At 43.3% G+C, this 21549-nt stretch overlaps 2 long non-coding RNA genes across 2 annotated transcripts; both read right to left on the bottom strand.

Annotated features, from left to right (window-relative positions):
• Positions 1-7783: 7783 nt before the first annotated feature.
• LOC107978696 lies at positions 7784-11078 on the bottom strand. Its single transcript, XR_003482165.2, has 3 exons — positions 8827-11078; positions 8155-8331; positions 7784-7931 (listed from the first exon to the last, which is right to left on the bottom strand). It is a non-coding gene; the product is annotated as an uncharacterized LOC107978696 (long non-coding RNA).
• Positions 11079-12676: 1598 nt separating this feature from the next.
• On the bottom strand, positions 12677-19351 carry LOC113833966. The gene is made up of 3 exons (XR_003482172.2): positions 18717-19351; positions 18535-18579; positions 12677-18427 (listed from the first exon to the last, which is right to left on the bottom strand). It is a non-coding gene; the product is annotated as an uncharacterized LOC113833966 (long non-coding RNA).
• Positions 19352-21549: the final 2198 nt, after the last annotated feature.

Below are 21549 nucleotides of genomic sequence, written 5' to 3'. Positions count from 1 at the left end.
TCGATTACACAAAGGTTGAAGGCATTTTTTTGTGCAGGGTCCTCACATGTGGAGCCCTGCCTCCTATGTCCTGTGTGTACTGCAGGGTGCAGATGGAGAAGCCAGAGGCCATGTGATACCTGGAAGGGATCCCCTGGGAGGGTGGAATCTGGATGAGGTAGATCAGTGTTGTATATGACTGGATGCATAAGCACCCAAAGCCCCAACATGCAATCAGAGCCTTGTGTCTTCCTCCACACTGATCCCCGTGCTCTAGTAAGACACAGCCCAATAACCCCTCCCTCCCAGACCTTCTGTCTCCCAGGGATATCTGGAGCCTTGGGCAGGTACAAGGGCTTTTTACTGAAAAGTCCTCAAGTATTTGGGACAATAGAGAGCAACTGGGTTTGGCCTTATGGAGCTAACTATAAATTTTGCAACTAAGACAATATTCTGAAAACTAACCCTCTTCTTTCTCTTCCCTGATGTCCTCAGGCCAAACCCATCCAGATGGCCCCTTAGCTCTGGATAGAACCTTCTGAAGGGACCCCCTTCTCTCTCCAGTCTCACTGCAGTGTGATGAGATAAATGGTAGAGCCGAAAGTTGTGTACTATTTTGTTCTAAGCGTGCTGGAGACACGATCCAATTCAGCATTGTGCTAAGGTCCACTGCTTGAGAAGAACGGCCTCTCATCCTTTACCCTCTGCATGCTGTCCTTTGCTCTCCTCCATCTTTGTCTAGTTTCCCTGCTTGGTTCCTATCACAGAAGAAGAGTGGGAACCTTCAACCTCACCATACTAATGTTATCTCCACAAGTTCAAACCCACCTTTGTCTTGAGCATCACAGCCCACACAAGTACAAAGATATCAGAAGTCTGACTTTTCTGTGCTCTCTGTGGAATGGAAGAAGCATGGCCCGAGAGACTGGAAACCTATCTCAAATAATGCTTGGATATAGGAGAGAGGCTCCTCCATAGTCCTCTATCTGGTCTCCTTGTGTACCACATTGAAGATAGGTGTGGTAGAATCATATCAGTGGCCATCATCTTCCAAATCTGTACTATGTGCCAGAGTACTCACTAAGATCCTGTCTCATCAAGCTTCACTGGAATCATTTAGACTACTGACGACATGCCTATGGCTGTGCACGGATGAACAGACTTATCCAAACCTACAGAATGAGTGCTGAAAAGAAGTGAGATTGGGCTGTGGCTTTGCCCAGTGTCTGCACTATAAATCCCCCACGAGAGCCATGTCTTCTCTCAGGATGGCTTTGTGCTCTCTCCAAGCTGACAGTAACTGCAATGCTCACCTTGAGATGTCTACTCCCCACACTTCAGAGCTGATGTGGCTGCCACGTTGATCTCCAGCTGGACTCCAGTCCCTTCTACTAAAGAACAGGGACTTGGACATGGAGCCCAAGTACCTCATACAATCACAAAGCTATTGCACGTGACGAGGATTTGATGAACAGCTGACAATTTCTGCTTATCAAATTAGAACACATTAATTGGTTTTAGTCACTGGTCCATCCTCTCTTGAGTGCAAGTACTGCCACCTGCCCCTCAGCACCTCCTAAATGGCCCATTTGGAGGGGTGGCCCATGAGTGTGGTTCACAAGAGGGGCAACTTCCTTGTGGTTCAGAGTTTTGCTCAAACTGCATTGTTTTCAAACAGCTGTCATAACTGCCTACTCCTTCACTTAAGACAAATGTGCTTTCGTGCGATTGTACATAGCCCTGAGGAATTCATTTCCAGCCTTGCTCACGATGTTAAAGAGCCCAAAACAGATAAGTCTCTGGTTCTCTATGACATGCTGCTGCTGTAATTATGGCTTAACACACACCCATAGTTAACAGTGACTGCAGTTAGTGCCAGGGCAGCCATCTATGCTGATAATACATTCAACGCTACTTTTGTTTTGTCCTCAGGCACAGTGAATGACTACCAGGGCAGGATTACCTTCCACTAAGCAGATTTCATAGCTGTGAGCCTCTAATCATTTGTAACCATTAGGGAACACATGGGACTGAACCCATTAAAACAGCAAACACTGCCCTAAAACTCACGAAACCACAGAATTACACTCTATCACTTAGCATTTTGATTGTGTGTTTGGAAAACCTGATATCAAACCTCCAAAATCCTCCCCTGCAAACGCCTCCCAAACACAGTCACCTTCCCAACGCTCTTACTCCAAATGAGTTTCCATCCCCATGTGTGCAGTGGATGCCAGGTGATGAGATGGAAATGGGTAGGAAAGTAAACTACCAATTTACTATTATTTGCTACTATTTTCTCAATGTAAGTCTACTGATTATTATTATTTTGTTGGTTGGCATTTACCAATTTCAATAGAAAATGGTATTTGCTTTATTCTTGTTGCAACACTGTTCTTTCTGTCTTGCTGTTTGTTGACGCTTCAAGCAGATGAGGTTTCCTTGGCCCTGGGCACTTTTCCCCCCTCAGGTATAGGGTGCTGCCTGCTTACCTCAAGATCAGTCTGAAGTCAGGCAACACTCATCCACTGGTGCCATTCCTGGGGCCTGGTAACTTCATCCCATTCCATGAGTGATCGTATTTCGTGGCTCACCGAGAAGACAAAAGTGGGTCTGTGGCCAAGCACTCTCAGGTCTCATTCACACAGATCCTTCCTGGGAACCTGAGTAGACACAGCAAGGAAAGAAAAGAATGAAATTGTAATGAATGTTTCATGGAGGCCATTAAGCACCGAAGTAGGGCTGAAAGGGAGACAGCCGAGGGCCTGAGGGCAGGGGTGCAAAGGCTGTTGCACAAAGTGAAGGTGAGGGATTTTCTGAAAGTCGATTAATGAAAGAAAGCATCACCTGTGAAAACCAGGACACAGTCAGCCTCCACATAGTATGCATTAAAATGGGAGGATTTGGCTAATTACAAGTAGATGGCACATGATATTGTAAATAATTTTTCTGTTATTTTACTTAACTTTATGTGTATTGGTGTTTTACTTGTATGCATGTCTGTGCAACATGTAAGTGCTTAGTGTCCAAAGAGGTCAATAACCCCAGGAACTGGAGTTATAGATGGCTGTGAGTTGCCATATGGATGCTGGAAACTGAGTCCAGGTCCTCCACATAGTATGCATTAAAATGGGAGGATTTGGCTAATTACAAGTAGATGGCACATGATATTGTAAATAATTTTTCTGTTATTTTACTTAACTTTATGTGTATTGGCGTTTTACTTGTATGCATGTCTGTGCAACATGTAAGTGCTTAGTGTCCAAAGAGGTCAAAAGGCATATCCCCAGGAACTGGAGTTATAGATGGCTGTGAGTTGCCATATGGATGCTGGAAACTGAGTCCAGGTCCTCTGCAAGATCAGCAAATGCTCTTAACCTTTAAGCCAGTGGTTTTCAACCTTCCTAATGCTATGACCCTTCTTCATGTTGTGGTGACCCCAACCATACAATTATTTTTGTTGCTACTTCATAACTGTAATTTTGCTACTGTTATGAATTGTAAATACTTTAGGAAATGGAGGTTTGCCAATGGGTTGTGACCTACAAGGACCACTGTTCTGAGCCATCTCCAATCTAATTTTAGGACTGTTAGAAGTAGCAACATCACCAGCAACTCTCTGAGACAAAACAATAGCACAATTTACTATGGTTCTATGCGGCGTGTGACTTGCATATATGATTGTTGAATATGAGTGAAGGCATGTGAGTAGCTAATTGAAACAAAAGATGCATTAAGCACATTTACATTCTTTAAAATATCAGAAATAACCACCATTAACATTCATGAGTAACCCACCAGACACATTCATAGTTTTCTTCTGTGGTTAGTGTTCTTCAGTCAGAGCCTGAGAACTATTTTAAAATCATCTATTTCCACTGCATAATTTCCCAAGTAAACAGGCATCCACTAAACATTCCCAGAAATATTCTCACACTTCACTGTGTGAGTGAGTGGTATTTCATTGCATGTCCTTCCGTGGAACAGATAGTGCCTTTTCTATAAGCTTTCTCTAGGTAGAAAAATCACCCCAGAATTTGATGGCTTCACTAAGGATGGTAGCACACACCCATAAGCCCAGCTTTCAGGAGACTGCAGCAGGAAGATTTAGTCAGAAGCCAGCATGACTCATAATCCCCCGAGTTAGCTGGGAAAGCTAGTGGTCTCTTCTCTAGGACTAAATTTGGCACTGAGGCTGCAGAATCCCTGACACCACCTCCGACATAAAGCTCCTTTAGCTTCCACATGGAGAGTAACCATGCTACAATGGCTCTGACGCTGTGCTCTTCCCCAGGTGACTCTATTTTACAGAAGGTAGTCTGCCCCATCATGAATGGAAATGATGAGGCAGAACGATGCTGTTGCCGGTCTCTGTGTGTAGACAAAACCACCTGTTCAGCACCAACCATAAGTTTCCATTGACAAATACTTTACTCAGCTACAAACTTAGCAAAGTTGACTGAGAACATATGGTGTCTTAGTCACTGTTCTACTGCTGTAAAGACACACCATGACCAAGGCAACACTTATTGTCTTAGTTAGGGTCTCTATTGCTGTAACAAAGCACCATGACCAAAGGCAAGTTGGGGAGGAAAGGGTTTATTTGGCTTACACTTCCATATTGGTGTTTATAATAGACAGAAGTCAGGACAGGAATTCAAACAGGACAGAAACCCTCCCCCATCAATCACTAATCAAGAAAATGTCCTACAGGCTTGCCCACAGCCCAGTGTTATGGAAGCATTTTCTTAATTGAGGTTCCCTCCTCTCAAATAACTTTAGTTTGTGTCAAGTTGACATAAAACTATCCGGTACACTTATAAAAGAAAGCATTTACCTGGAACTTGCTGACATGGCAAGGAACATTGCGGTACACAAGCAGACAGGATGTTGGAGAAGGAGCTAAAGAGTACTACATCCTGATCTTCAGGTGGCAAGGAGAGAGAACCCACCCCAAGTGACACACTTCTTCCAACAAGGCCATACCTACATTAAGAAGGCCAAACCTTCTAATCCTCTAATGCTTTCAAATAGTGCTACTCCCTGGTAACTAAGCATTCAAATATATGAGCCTATGGGGGGCATTCTTATTCAAACCACCACATATTTACAAATTAAAACTCTATCAGAAAAGCCAGGGCTGTGAGTTTATCAAGCACACCAGATGAATGAAAGATGCCATACCTTCACCTAGATCCTCCGAAGTGGTGAGACCTAACATTTCAGTGGCAATGGCACCATTGAACTGTCATCTGATCATCCAGAAAGTGTGCTCAGGACCCACAGATAAAAACCTTCCAGAGTCCCAGGGCTTCAGTTCAGCAGTGTCCTTGCTCCTTGATACAGCTCATTTAAATTGCCATCCATCTAGCCAGGCGTTGGTGGTGCACGCCTTTAATCCCAGCTCTCGGGAGACAGAGGCAGGCAGATCTCTGTGAGTTCGAGGCCAGCCTGGTCTCCAGAGCGAGTGCCAGGATAGGCTCCAAAACTACACAGAGAAACCCTGTCTCGAAAAACCAAAAATTAAATAAATAAATAAATAAATAAATAAATAAATAAATAAATAAATAAATTGCCATCCATCTGTTCATCCAGACCTGGTAATGAGGATGCCTTCACAGTCCTGAGTCACACCAGCTTTATTAGGCAAATCTCCTGGAGAGCTCCAACTGGCTTCCTTAATATCTGCTCCCACTACCTTCATCTGTACCAGTGTTCTGCCTCAGCCTGCAGAATTCCTCTTTAGTCATTTGTAGCCACCCTGTAAGACAAACACACAAGCATACATACACACACACGTTTTTCTATCCTCCATAGACACTGTACACATATCCATAACTTCCAGCTACTTTTCTTCATTCTTTATTGACTCGTATTGCTACAATTCAAACTTATACTCTCATCAGCTAGAAATTAAGCAGCAAGAACTCAGTGATACAAGGATTCATCAAACAACTGAGTAAGTAAATAAAGCCAAGTAAACTAGAAAACAAAAAGTTTAGGGAATCAATAACCTGTGTGTCTTAGAATTCCTACTGCTGTGATAAAATACCATAACAAAAGGAAACTTTGGGAGGAAAGGGTTTATTTCATGTTGCATTTCCCAGCCACAGCTCATCACTGAGGGAAAGGCAGGAATTGATGCAGATGCACGGAGTGGTGATGCTAACTGGCTTGCTCTTCAAAGCTTATTCAGCTTGCTTTTTTATTGTACCCAGGACCACCAGCTCAAGAATAGCACTTCCCACAGTGGTCTAGGCCCTCCTACATCTATCAAATAAGAAAAGGCTCTGCAGGCTCACCCACAGCACAGATTGGTAGTAGCATTTTCTCAACTGAGGTTCCCTTTTCCCAAATGACTCTACTTTGTGTCAAATTGGCATAAAACTAGCCAGCACACTGGCCATTATTGATGCTGTCATTCTTGAAATGTTTTTTCTGGATATGCAAAAAATGCCTATATGTTTTAATGCACATTTTTAAGGTTACTAATAATGGTTCTATTTAATGGCCATTTGAACAACATACTGTCCCTAGTCCTTTGAGATAAAGTCAAAGCTGAACTGTGTTATGGAATATTATCTTAACTATGTAAAGATGTGTTATAGTTGTCCATGCTGTGGAATATTGCTTTAACTGTGTAAAGATGTATTACTTTTGTTTATGCTGCATTTGTTTATTTATGTAACAATGTGTGTTTAATTATGAAAAGATGTGGAGCATCTGTTTCACCTTGCCTGCCTAAGGTACCTGACTGGTCTAATAAAACGCTGAATGGCCAATATCTAGTCAGAAGAGGGATCTGTGGGGATGTCAGGCAGAGAGAATAAGTAGAAGGAGAAATCTAGGCCTGAGAAAAGAATGAGAAGAGAGAAGAGAATGAGGGAGAAAGAGAGAAATGTCCAGCTCAAGAAGCCAGGCAGCTGATAGCCAGCCAGACATGAGAAGCAGTGAAAGTAAGATAAACAAAAGGAAAGTAAAAGCCCTGAGGTAAAACATAGATAAAGAGAAACAGGTTAAGTTATAAGAGCTAGTGAGAAATAAGAAGCTGAGACAAGGCCAATTATTCATAACTAATAAGTCTTCCTGTCTTGATTTGGTAGCTGGTTGGTGGTCCATAAGAAAAAGCCTAGTATAGAAAGAGTTTTTCTACATATAAAAATTTGTTCTCATGAATGAAATCTTTAACATATATCTCTAGAATGAGAACTCCTTGATAAAATAGTTCACTTAAAATTTTGATAATTGTTGCATTAATGTCTTCCACAAAATGGCAACTACAATTTTGTCCATCAGTGGATGTGTTAGTCATATTGTCCTTTGTGACAAACAAAAGGAAGGAAGATTTTGGCTCACATTTTCAGAGGTCTGATTTCAACGTCTTCTGGATCTGTTGGGCCTCAGTCATAATGAGACAGCATAGAAGAGCAAGGCGGCTCACTTCCTTGAGGGTCAGCAATCTGGAATAGGAACACCTGACCTCAACTGAATTTCTTCTCTTTCTCCCTTTATTCTGGCCGGTGGGATGATGCCACTCACAATCATGGTGGGTCTTCCACTGTTAGACTTTGGAAACCAACATGCACAGAAGCGTGACTCGGTCTCCTAGATGATTCAAAATCCAATCAAGTTGACATTTGTTGGAGGTTACCCCGCTTGGACACCCCTTGGAGGAGAGGTCAGAAGACACAGCACCAACGACTAGGCACTGGGAGTCAGTGAGTAGCAGAGCATGCTGCAGACTCGTTTATCAAATGAGTCAGACCTGCCTTTATACCCCCCTCCCTAGGTCCTATTGGCTCAGGTGCTGACTCTGTTGAGTTGTCCTTTCTCATTGGTGTCTCTGGGTCAGGTGTCTCTCCATCAGCAGTCTCTGGGCGTCCAGACAGGCTTGGTGGCTTGGCTCAGGGAGGAAGTGCCTGCTGCACATGCGCATGCTCCTGGGTGCTGGCCTGGGCAACAGAGGCAGGGCGATTGCAGTTTGGGTAGGCTGGCCACAGTTTCTCCTACATATCCACCCCCCACCCCTCCACCCCCCCCCAACCTCTGCTTTGTTTTTCTAATGTGGCTTAGTGGGAGTCAAAGTTCTAGCTTTGGCCTGTTGTCCCTGCCTCGGAGAGCATCCTGCATGATGGACAGTGCCTATCTTAGGTTGGCCTCCTCACAGGTCCTTACCTGTCATTGACTACCAACTCTCGCAAGATGACATCTCTGGGAAGCACACCCTGGTGGGAGGAGTGCCTGTTAAACTGATGCCTTAGGAATTTCTGTGGGTCGGGCCCAAGAGACCTCTCAAGGAGAGCCACATTCTGGGTGTTGAAGTGCCAGGAGAACCTGGAATGTGGAAATACACTGTAGGAAACACTTAGAATTAGTAATAAGACAATACCCCAATCAAAGCATAAGGAAAAGGGGGTCATTCCTGAGCCATGCTTTCAGACAAGAAAGAGCACACTTATCCAGAGATCAGGCTCCCATATGTTTTCGGGAGAAATCCGGGGGGCCAACACCACAGCCTCATCCCAAAAATACTCCAGATCGGCAGTCTTAACCTTAAGGCACCTGGTAACCAATATTAATTTTAATACCTTCACCTGAGGCTCCTTACAATGGGAGGGTTAAGTTCCACATTCTCTTAATGGCAGGAGACACAGACTGGAACAAAGTCTAAAACAAAGATAGACTACAACAAAACAGGAAGTGTGTCAGACCTAAGTGTAGTAGATATTCCTACCTAATGCACCAGGGGTACCAAACAGACACAAAGCAAAAGACAGAATAGGAGGGTCCCTACACTCACCTTCTCGAGGACCATAATGGATAGGAAGCAAGGAGGGGCCAACTCACCGAACAAGTCATGAAGAAGGGGTGCCGAAACACACTATGTTGAGTGAAGAGGAGTCCGAAGGATGAAGATAGATAAAGTGAAAGTTCACCAGCGTAGGATCCGACAATGCACCACCAGCAACAAAAGGCAAAGATGAAGGTCTAAACAAAAAAACAGCCACAGTGATGGAAAAGAAAAATACACCCTGATTTAAGCGGGGCTGAGACCCATGCCAGCAAGGGATCCACAAGCCCCAGGTTTAGACTCCAGATGTTGCAGGTTACCCTGTTCGAACACCCCTTGGAGGAGGTGGGTGAGAAGACAGTACCAACCACTCAGGCACTAGGAGTCAGTGAGTAGCAGAGCACGCTGCAGACTTTATCAAGTGACTCAGACCTGCCTTTATACCCCCTCCCAAGGTCCTATTGGCTCAGGCTGCTGACTCTGTTGAGTTGTCCTTTCCTCATTGGTGTCTCTGGGTTAGGTGTCTCTCCATCAGTAGTCTCTGAGCCTCTAGGCAGGTTTGGTGGCTTGGCTCAGGGAGGCAGTGCCCACTGCACATGCTCAATGCGCATGCGGGCTGGCCTGGGCACTGGGGGCAGGGCAATTGCGGCTTGGGTAGGCTGGCCGCAGTTTCTCCTATAGACATTGAAGATGAAGCATCACAAAAACCATTTATGCAAGAACTTCTATCATCTTATAAAACTAAAATTCTCTACTTCTTAAATAATAATTCCTGATAGTCCCACCCACATGCAACCACCATTTTCCATGCCTGTGAATTTACCACAGTAGGCACCTCATATAAGAAGAGTCTCGCAATACTTGTTGTTCTGTGGCTTCCAATAAATCCTCTCTTCAGGAGATGATTTTGAATAAATACAGGAGTACTGTGAATAAAGAAAATATTCTAGGACTAGTGGTGTGGTTCAGCACATAAAAATGCATATACAAGTCCAGAGACCCAAGTTTGATTCCTGTAACTCAAGTAAAGGTAGAAGGAGAAAAGAGACTATACGAACGTATCTTCTCACCTTCACATGTGTGCTGTGGCACGCACATACATGCATGAACACATACATGCTACTTCTAATGACAATAAAATTAAAATTAAAATGATTAATATTAGCACACTATGTCTCAATTCAAAATATCATGTTTGTTGTCCTAAAAAGTCAATGGTTTTGATTTTATAGCCTGTTGGAGAACCCTGCTATCAAGGTTCAAGTCTGCCATGTCCAGATAGCTCTCTGAGTTTGGCACAAAATGAAGGACTCCCTTTCTCGGTGGGGCTCTCTCTTTTCTATCTAACCTTAATTGGAGAGAGTCTCTGAGCTCAGATGCCTGACCTTATTTGGAGGATCACCCTGCACAGAACTCCCTGCAAACGCTACATGGCTCAGCACCTGCTTAAGTCTTGCTTTCCTTCGGCCCATATGATAATTAGGTGCTGTTTTATGACCAATCAGCCCTTCCCACCCATAACCCTTATATACCTTGCCCCTGGAACAATAAAATGAGCTGTTTCTCTGAAGCTGACTCCCAGAAGCTCCCTCTGTCATATTCCTGGCTATCTGAAACCTGCTCGCCACCTCTGCTCCCTTCACCCTTGTGAGCCAGTGGCCAACAACTCCTGAGGAAGAACATGGTAGAAGCTAAGAGTCATCCAACATCACTCCTTTTGGGTACTGCAAAGAGTTTGGAAACCTGTGGACATCCTAGGCTCACTGCAAAATGTCATGTTCACTGAGTTTCTCCACTTCATTAAACATCAATTTTTTTCAAGTTGGCTGCTAAGCAGTGGGAAAAGCCAGTGACTCCATGCTGTGGGTAGAGCGCACAGTTTTGATAACAGTCTTCCGATTCATATATCCATCGCTTCCATTTGATGCACCAAATGCTTCTAAAATTTACATCAATAATTAATTAATAGTATCGCTGAGTCTTTGTTGTCTGTTGAAATGTCTTTGGTAACAATTTTAAATAGAATTTTTAGATAAAATCTTCCCTTTATAGCCCTTTAAAAAATGTTTTGACTGATTGTCAATGTTCAACTTAAATTATTTCATTTAATCATTTACTTAATATGAATACACATAAGCTTAGATGCCAAAAACACATGCTGGGGGGGGGAAGCATATTCAACAATTGGTGCTGGGAAAAAGAGTTGGCCACACACAAAAGAATGAAATTAGACCAGTATCTATGACCTTGCACAAAACCTAACTCCAAATGGATCCAAGACCTAAACATGAAGCCTGAAAACACTGAAACTGCTAGAAGAAAACGTAGGCAGTGTCTGACAGGATGTAGGTTGTAGAGAGCCACTTCCTGAATAGGACTCCATTTGCCTAAGCATAAAGGCCAACAATTGGCAAGTGGGACTTCATAAAACTAAAAAGCTTCTACACAGCTAAAGAAACAACCATCCAAGTGAAGAATAAGGCCACAGTGGGGGAGATAATCTTTGCCAGCTCTACATCTGACAGAGGATCAGCAAACAGAATATATAAAGACCTCAAAAAACAAAGAAAAATTTAAATTTAAACACTGGGCTTGGGATCTGAACACAGAGTTCTCAAAAGAAGAACTAAAAATGGCTACCAAAAAAAAAAAAAAAAAACCATCTCAAGCTGGACAGTGATAGCACACTCCTTTAATCCCAGCACTCAGGAGGCAGAGGCAGGAAGGTGGATCTCTGTGAATTGGAGACCAGCCTGGTCTACAGAATGAGTTCCAGGACAGCCAGGAATGTTGGTGTTTGCCCCCCGGAAAACTCAAGTATCTGGGGTCCCAGGCCACGACTGCGGTCACCCCAATCACCAGGCGGATTCGAGAGCTTGCTGCAAACTGCACGAGGCTTTATTGTAACTTAACGAGCTAACCCCATGTTAGCTCGGGTCTTTCACCCACCCGCCATGGTGGATGGCTAGAAAAGACGGCTCCTAGGGCCTCCCAAGAGACCTTATAGGACAGCATAAGGGGAGTATCTAGGGGTACACACAGGCTCACGATTGGTGTGCCTCCAGGCTTGGAGGGCTTGCCCTGTGTTGATTGGTCAACTGGTTGTTATGGTCCATAGGCCCTCCCAGGGTGGTTGCTATGCTCTCTAAGTCATTGCTGTGTGCTTGTCCGTAAAGCACACCCAGAGTCATAAAGCATAGCGCCATCAGCTAACTTCTGATGGGTTCCTTGTCAGGAGACAGGCATCTGACCTCTAAGTGACCAAGGCAAGTTTATGGCAAGCACGTGTTCGGCTGTTATGGCTGCCGAAAGGGGAGCAGGTCCCTTCATTGGAATGTTACACAGAATGTTACACAGAAATCCATTCTCGAAAAACAAAGGAAAAAAAAAAAAACCTTAAAAATGTTCATAGAGAAATGTAAATCAAAACAGCTTTGAGATTTCATCTCACCTCAGCTGAATGGTAGAGATCAACAAAACAACCAAAAACAAATGCTGCAGGTGTTGCAGGGAAAAGGAAACCCCACTCAGTGTTGGTGGGATTGTAAACTAGTGCAGGCACTTTGGAAATCAGGGTGAAGAATCCTCAAAGTTTTAAAAACAAATCTACCACATGGCCCAGCTATACCGTTTCTGGGCATATTCCCAAAGAACTCAAGAACTCCATAAATACTTGCTCAACCATGTCGCTGTTCTATTCACTGCCGGAGCCCTACTTGTATCAGTCCCATACTACAGAGGCTATCTATTCCAGACTGATGTCTTTGTGGCTGAGATAGGAGCCAGTCCCGGGTCCATCCCTGAGTCGGGGGTTGCTGGACGGGGAAACTCCTAGCTACCCAATGGCGATAAAGGTGAGACAGACATCTTGTCATTTCAGGAGGGCTCTCAGTCCATGCTGGAGTCTGGAGTCTCCGGTTTATTCAAACATCCATTTAAATAGCTTTCCAACAGTGGGGGTGACATCAGAAGACATATACTATCATGTATAAAGCTGATATCAAAAATTCTTTTAACCCTAGTGGCACAGCCCTAAACAGTCCCTAGGCACATAAACAAACCTCAGAACAGGTGTGCGCATACCCAGGGCCTAGGTCTGTTGTTATGCAAACTAGGAGACTTTCTCCACGGAGGCCAAGCCATCTGGCTGTAATTTAGCTGCCATCTAAAAGACAATGGGAGATCCGGGCTCCTGGAAATTGAGCAGAGGTTTGGACCCCAAAACTTTATCATCAATAATTTTTGGGCCCTGACAATTCACAATAGCAAAAAATGGAAACAGCCTAAATGTCCTTCAACTGATGAAAAACGTGAAAATGTGGTGCGTATATATGGTGATACATTGTTTATGATGTAATAAGGCCAATGGAGATCAGTTTGCCAAGCTGCCATACTAGTTAGCCATAGAAGCCAGGCAGTGGTGGCACACACCTTTAATCCCAGGACTCAGGATTAAGAGATAGATGGCTCTCTGTTAATTCAAGGATACCCAGGGCTACAAGAGATTGAATCAGTCTAAAAGAATAACAGAGCTCATGCCTTGAATCCCAGGCCCCATGAGAAGTATTTAAGACAGGAACAGGGTTTCAGAGCTGGCATTCATTCTCCAGCCACAATTAGGATAGGAAGGCATATAGTCTATAACCACACTGAGGAGCATAGCAACCTGAGTGAATCTGAGGAGCAGTGAAGTCAGGAGCAGTCTGAAGATGACCCCTTTGGTCTGAGCATTGGTAGAGGTAAGAGCTAGTGGCTTGGCTGCTTTGCTTCTCTGATCTTCAGCTTGAAGCTTGAACCCCAATATCAGTCTCTGGGTCTTTTATTTATTGTGCTACAAATATATACTGTGAAATACAGTTCAACTGTAAAGAAAAGGGAAATCATAAAAATTGCAGCTACATGATGGAACTAGAAAAGATCATCTTGAGTGAAGTAACCCAGAAAGACAAATGTTACATGTTCTCTCTTACCAGAGGCTCATAGCTCTAAATTTTCAGATGTGAGTACATACCCTGAAATGACTATAGATAGCAGGAAACTAGAAACCGACTATTGGCTGGCTGCATGGGTAGGGAGCAATAGAGTGGGGTATAGCAGTTATCTGAAGGGAGAAATGGGGAAAACAGGGTACTTTAAATAGAGAGTGGGAGGGTAATAAGTACAGAAAGAGGAGGGGGTTAAATAACAATGAGTATCTGAAAAATTCATAAAGAATCACATACTGATGACTATCCATCTAAAATACCTATAATGCATGAAAACCTCTGTATGCATGTATAGTTTAAATGAAATTTAACAATGCTCCCCCAAGAGGCATAGAGTATCTAACAAAAACCCCAACACTAGACATGAGGAGCCCTCTTTTGTTTGTCGGTCAGGGTTGTCCAAGAGACTCCCAAAACATGGTAGGCCATTGCTGCTGCCCTAGGTTGCCCTCAAAGGTGAAAGGTAAGTTCTTATTGCTGAAAACTCCATACACTTTAGACAGATGTATGACCCAGAGGACCTGGCCTGGATCTCATATGAGGCCTCCTCCGTGAGGACCAATTTTCATGGTGCCAGAAGGTGTCATGCAAGCTTCCAAAGAAGGGAAGTAACCAGCAGGTCTTCTAAGCTATGATGTCTCTGAACCACAGTGACACCAGCATGGCCTGATATTCCTAAGGAAGCAGTCACGGGATGCATACTTTGGCAGGACCCAACAGCTCTCTAGTTGGATTTAAGGTCCACTCAACAAGGACTAAGCAGGTTGTGCATGTTGTGTTACGTGCATACACAATAACAACAACAATTAAAGTTAAAGAAGCCATAAATTCGCAAGAGAGCAAGGTAGGAGTGCATGGGAGGAATTGGAGGGAGGGAAGGGAAGAGGTAAATGATGCATTCATGTTGCAATCTCAAAAGCAGAAAAACCATAATTAAAATAAAGAAATAATATGCATTGTGTGTGTGTTTGAAAAAAATGTAAACCTCATAAAAGCCAACTTAACTGTGTAAAGATGAAATGGCTGAGCTGAAATGAATTCACTGGTTTCCCTCAGTGGCCCTGACCCTTGGTGCAGGCTCTTTGGACTCTGTATGGCTCTACTTGGAAGGCTACAGTGGCACATGTGCGACAGCATTCCTTTATCTGGCCAGTGTCTGTGATCCTAGCAGTCACATCATTCACACAAGTCACCTAATTTTCTTTTTACCATCTGTCTCAAGCATAATCCTAACCACCCAGGCGAACACATCCAGTTCAGTCCCAAGATAACTAGAATATTTGACTTTTATGTCATCATTGAGATTAAACAAGAAACTTACAGTTCTTTCAGATAAAAAAAAAAATCCATCCAAGAAATAGTGAGGAAATGGGGAGCTGGTAGCTGGACACCTGCAACATCAGGTACTCAGAGTCTGAGGCAGGAGGATTGCAAGTTTGAGGCAAAGCTGAGTAACATGGCATCACCAGATAGAAGTGGGGAGGAGATGAGGGGAGAGAGAGAAGAGAGAAGGGAGTCCAGGAGGATAAGGGGGAAGGAGAGGGAGGGAGATAGAAAGGAGAAAGGGAGAAAGCGAGGAAGGGAGAAAGTTGAAAGACCTGGAATAAAATGAATGGAGAGAGCACAGTGAGTGGCCCCCAGGCACCAAGTAGTGGCCCAAAGGAGCAGATACAGCCATGACCTTGGCAGAACACAGTGCCCCAGAAGAGTAGAATAGCTCCCACCCTTGTGCACATAGTAGACTAGGAAGGAAGGAGCAGAGCCTATGTGAAAATAGCTGCTGGCTTATAAAGAACCCCCTTTTTTTCCTATCAGTGTTTTAAAACTATTAAAACAACTACATCTTATTGCTTTTGAAGAATGTATGGTTCCAGAGTTTCTAAGTCAATGCCAGAAAGCCCCGAGACCACGATCCAGTGCTCACACTGCTGACTCGAACTTCAGAGTTCTGGGAAACATGTTCTGCAAGCAGTTCTCACTCAGCCTCTGGCCTTGTTTGCTAGCATGTGTTAGCTCCTATAATGTGCTCTTGTGTGAGTGACTCCTGTAGTGCAGCTGTTAGGGACCGGGCTGATGAAACAGCTCACGTATGACACTTCACCTCACATGTGACATGCCATGGCCTTATGCTAGGTGTTATGAGGCATGCTGCATGTGAAATGCCTGACCCACAGCAGGCGCTTGGCATCTCTTGAACCATGGCTGGCCTTTCCAGATCAGGAAGTAAGAACAGTTATTTTCCCATCAAACTGCTGGGGGGTGGGGGGGAGAAGACCAAAAAGCTACCCTTTCACTGGCTGCCCACTAAGGGATATATATGGTTTTCCATAATTTCTGGAAACCGCCTCTCCCTCTCCTTTGCTCTTAATATAATGCCCCGTTGTCCTAAAGGGGATGGGAGGAGAGGTGACCATGTGGCTATCTGAAGTGAGACAGCCTGTTACTGTCAGGATTTCATTGCTTTTCCAACTCTAAAATCTAATTTCCTCGGGACTGCATTTCACAGTTCTACATTTATGGCTGGAGTTCCTGGCGTCTCACCCGCCCTACCTAAGCATCACTTAGGTAATGCTTGGACGGAGCTTTGAAGGAAATGGCCCAGAAGTGCTAAGTAGAATTACATGATAGGAGTTGACAGCATGACGCCGAGGCAGAGAGAGGGATCCTTCTCCAAGCCTCAGTTCATTTTCTTTACTGGGTTTTTACAGAGCTCTTATGTGTTATGCTGGAAACATGGCAGTAAGTCACCTTTTTATGAGTGATATGTGTGCTGAGTACGGAAAAGAATAACAGAACAGTGGACTCGAAAATGTGTGTTCCGTTGGGTAAAATAAAGAAAAGTAGCAGAAATTAAGGGTTTGCCAACTTCCCATTATGCAATGTTTAAAATAAACAGCAACAATAGCAAAAGATAGAGAATGGTAAGTCAGGGAAGGTGCACATAGGGGAAATTTCCTGTGGTTCTGGAGAATTGTAAGGCTCTTTCTTAGTCCTTAGGGGAAACTGGCACAAAAATAGTCCTCCATATAGCCATCCACCCATTTAGTTGTCCACTTAAATAAACATTTACTAAATTCCTCCCCCAGAACTGAAGTGCAGAGCTATACCTCTTTAGCAAGCACTGAGGCTTGCTGCAGCAGAGGCTAGAAAGATCTTCCTGTGGAACACAGACAAGGTAATCCTCTGCAAACCAAGGCATGGCTCCCTCATCAGGTGATATCTACTGTCCTAGGGTAGGCGTGGCCATGAGAAGGGGAGGAAGGGATTTCTAAGCCATGAGAAAAAGAATGTGAGAGAGTGACAGGCATGCTGGCTGTCTTAGAACAGAGCTGGAGGAGGCTCTGAGGTGACGCAGAGACCTAGACTTCAAAACTATTGAGCACTGCTGAATTTGTGTGTCCTTCATTGAAAGAAGATGAGTTGGTGTGTGTGTGTGTGTGTGTGTGTGAGAGAGAGAGAGAGAGAGAGAGAGAGAGAGAGAGAGAGAGAGAGAGAGAGAAATGGGCTATGCTCCAATAAAAGAAGCAGATAAACTCATGCTAGGGATTGGGTAAGCACAAAAAGATCCCAACAGTCTGGTGGCATCTATCCTTCAGCATGCCTTGGTATCTCCTCAGTCAGTTTTTCACATTTCTCTCAGTTGGTACCATTTTCCATCCCTCACGTCTAGGTTCAGGAGAGGTCACAGAGGGAGGCATGGGGTTCTGGAGACAGCATTCCTGAACTCAACTTCTAAATCCATCAGTACTAGCCATGTGGCTTTGGAGAAGACCAGGGGTTTACTCCCCTGTAAAACGGGAGGACTATTGTGCAAAAAAAAAAAAAAAAAAAAAAAAATTGACTATCATGCTCCACACAGGGCCTCAGAAGCTGGTAGGTGCTGAAGAAGTAAAAGTGGTTCCCAGGCAGATGAGCTGTTCTGTCATTCCCATGGAAAAGCATGAGGTTCCAGAGTTTCATTTAAAAGGGAGCCAATGTTGCCAGATTCTCTGTGCTTTCTGTGTCCTCTGCAAGACAAAATTATCTCTGTATCATGTCCTCATCTTGATACCATCATCACCACCATGGTCCTCATCTTGATACCATCATCACCAGCATGGTCCCCATCCTGATGGGTACCATCATCACCAGCATGGTCCTCATCTTGATGATACCATCATCACCAGCATGGTCCTCATCTTGATGATACCATCATCACCAGCATGACCCTCATCTTGATGATACCATCATCACCAGTATGGTCCTCATCTTGATGATACCATCATCACCAGCATGGTCCTCATCCTATAGTATATTGATAGAAGAGGTTGCATTCTTACAGTTGTAAGTGAAAATGAAAATTAGTTAGAAGGGAAACCTCAGGCCACAGAGTTTGGGAAAACAAGGAATACCTTAACACAGAAAATAAGCCCACATAGTGGGATTCTTAATAATGTAAGTGGGGACAACATCTGGAGAAAGTGTTTTCCCTCAAAATACCAGAGGGATGCTTCATCTGCTTCTGGTACCTTTTCCTGACCTCATCTTCACTCTCCACAAATTGAAAATTCATATGAAAAGACAGATTTAAAAAGATGGAGTCCAAGAAAGCAAATAAAACAATGACTTACATGGCATGTGTGGAGACACTTAGATAAGGCTTGAACTTCTTTCAGGAGGTTTGAGTCACTGACTGTATATGGAGTAGTAAACAATTTAAAGTCATGGCAATTAATAACATGTTCAAAAAAGGAAATGTAGCAATAGTACATGATGTGTACCTTAATGAGAACCATTTACCTGTGCATATAATTCACTCTGAACACACATCCTTCAAAACTTAGGCTGCAAAAAAAGCAACAGGATGTGTAAAGGGAGTAATCAGATAGGAGGGCAAAGAATAAAAATGCCAAATCTAATCCACACTGCCCCTCTGGACCCACACAGCAGCTCTGTTGCCCAGTTTGACCCACATTGCTTACCTCACATTGCCCATCCACGAGGTTCCTCTCAGTCCAGGTGAGCGCTGCAGTATCTGCAAGATCTCTTGGTGAGTTAGCTAGCTCAAGGAGTCCACACTGGCCACATCCAGGCCCCGGCCTAGCTAGGACAAGCATCCATTTTCACCCTTTCTGAATCCAGCCCAGACTTCAACCTAATGATGCCTATTCACACACTATCCTTCCAGACCCAGGTGGGAGTCACACCTGTGAGCTCACAGGTCTAGCATGACATCTGCATGCTGTCTTGCTGACTCCAGCCCATGCCCCAGATCTGTGCTGACCTCAGCTTTTTCAGAGAGTTGGGCTAGTCTGTTGTCCCGAGCTGCCTTTAACACCCAGGAATAGTTGGTAGCTACACCAGGGGACTTTCTTGGACTTCACCAAGATGTCACACCACTCTAAGATCGCTATGTCACATGGGTTACTAGTAAATTAGAATCACATATTCTCTCTAATCAACATTCAGCTCCTCCTACCTGACCCGAAATGAATCAAGTTCAGACAACATCAGAAACAGAACCAAACTTTCATTCCACATAGGCAGGCTAGAATCTCATATCAAACATACTGCAATTAAACAAATCTACATGTCCAGAACCCAGCACTTTTGGAACTCAGAGTACATTAATCCAGTCTTTCCCAGTTTGTCAAGTTTCCAGTGAAAACTAAGCTGTTAATTTTTTTAAAGATTTTATCTATTTATTATGTATATAGTCTTGTGCCTGCATGCTAACAGAGGCATCAGATCTCATTCAAGGTGGTTGTGAGCCACCATGTGGTTGCTGGGAATTGAACTCAGGACCTCTAGAAGAACAGCCAGTGCTCTTAACCGCTGAGCCATCTCTCTAGCCCTAAGCTGTTAATTTTTATTGGTTTCCCTTTATATGTTACTTCTTTTTCTCTTGAAGCTTTCAATATTCATTGTTTGTTCTGTATATTTAGTGTTTTAATTATGATATGTCATGGGTAGTTTCTATTCTGGCACTTTATTCTGATCAGGGGAAAACTTAACCAAAAAGACATTACAATCCTTAACATATTTACACCAAACTCTGACTCATACAAATCCATAGAAATCACTCTATTGGACTTCAAGACACTGATTAACCCAATTCAGTAATACTAAGTAATTTTAATACTCACTTTGTCATCCGGACAAAAATAAACAGAGAAATGTCAGAACTGAATAACATAAATAAGATTTACCTAATCAACTTGCCTACCTAGAGGTAGACATCTATAGCATATTCCACCCATACCAAATAATATATATTCTACTCAGCAATCCATGGCATTATATCTAGAATACATCACATTTCTAGGATTCAAAACAAATGCCAAAAAATACAGATAACTGAAGTATCTCCATGTATCTATGAAAACATGAAATCATACCAAAAAATGCTAGTAATTACACAAACTTATGGAGATTAAATGACGCATGATGACGGGTCAAAGAAGAACTCAGAAAAGGAAATTTTCAAAATTCCTTGAAGAAAAAGAAAACACAAACACCAAAACCTATGGAACATACTGAAAGCAGAACTATGAGGGAAAGTAAAAGTTCTAAGTGTTTACATTTTAAAAAGCCAAAGAAAAATGAATGGCTTCATAATGCAACTCAAGAGTTTGAAGAGGCCTGTGTGTGTGTGTGTGTGTGTGTGTGTGTGTGTGTGTGTGTGTGTGTGTGTGTGTGTGTGTGTAGGTTTCCATATCACTTTTTACAAAGGCATTTAGTGTTATTTCATCTCTCAGCGTTCCCTCCTTTACCTTGTCCTCGCAGTCTTCATCCTAGTTTAATCCTGCTTGTTCCATCATTCTCCTTTAACACCTCATGCTACTTAACCCTTTATTCCATCTCGCCTATCTTAAAAGCCCCCTCCCATGGGCCCTCAGTAATTTCCTGACCCCCATGGGTATTCCAACTGAAACTCGCATACCTGAGTATTCAAAGCTAACACCCACAAATGAGAAAAGATAGGCAGTGTTTGTCTTTCTGGGTCTAGATTACCTCACTCAGAATGATTGTTTTTTGCTCCATATAAGTTTGATGATTTTGTTCTTCTTAACATCTGAATAATATTACATCGTGTAAATATACCACATTTTCATCATCCACTCGTTAGCAGATGGACATCAGTTGTTCCATTTCCTGGTTATTGTGAATAGAGCAAGAATGAACAAGGAAGGAGGAGCAGGTATCTCCACAGTAAGATACAGAGTCCTCTAGGTGTATTCCAAAGATTGGCATAGATGCTTTATGCAGTAGACCTGCATAAAGCTAGCTGCATTCCTAGCTTTTTAAGGCTCTAATTTCCATAGTGGTTGTACCAGTTTGTACCCCTCTTTCCCCACACTCACACAAGCATTTGCCACGGTTTGTTTTTTGACTCTTAGCCATTCTGACTAGGGTAAGAGGAAGTCCCGAAACCTCCAAGTAGTTTTAATTTCCATTTCCTTGATAGCTTAGGATGCTGAACATTTAAAAAGTGTTTCTCATCGCTCTGTATTTCATCTCTTGAGAACTCTTTTTAGTCCCATACCCTTTTTTAAATTGGCTTATTTGTTTCCTTGATGTTTAGTTGTTTGTTTTTTTCTCTTTGCATATTCTAGACACTAACCCTCTGTCACAAGTATAGCTGGCAGCCTGGTGGTGTTGGAGCACACCTTTTTTAAAATTTTTATTTAAATTAGAAACAAGCTTGTTTTACATGTCAATCCCAGTTCCCTCTCCTTCCCCTCCTCCTCTCCCCCCCCCCCCGCAACTACCCATCCCATCCCCTTTCTGCTCCCCAGGAAGGGTGAGGCCCTC

This window comes from Cricetulus griseus, chromosome 2 (assembly GCF_003668045.3).
Source record: "Cricetulus griseus strain 17A/GY chromosome 2, alternate assembly CriGri-PICRH-1.0, whole genome shotgun sequence".
NCBI classification, from domain to species: Eukaryota; Metazoa; Chordata; class Mammalia; order Rodentia; family Cricetidae; genus Cricetulus; species Cricetulus griseus.
The sequence above is the reverse complement of the archived record's forward strand: the minus strand, read 5'-3'. Positions and strand labels throughout refer to the sequence as shown.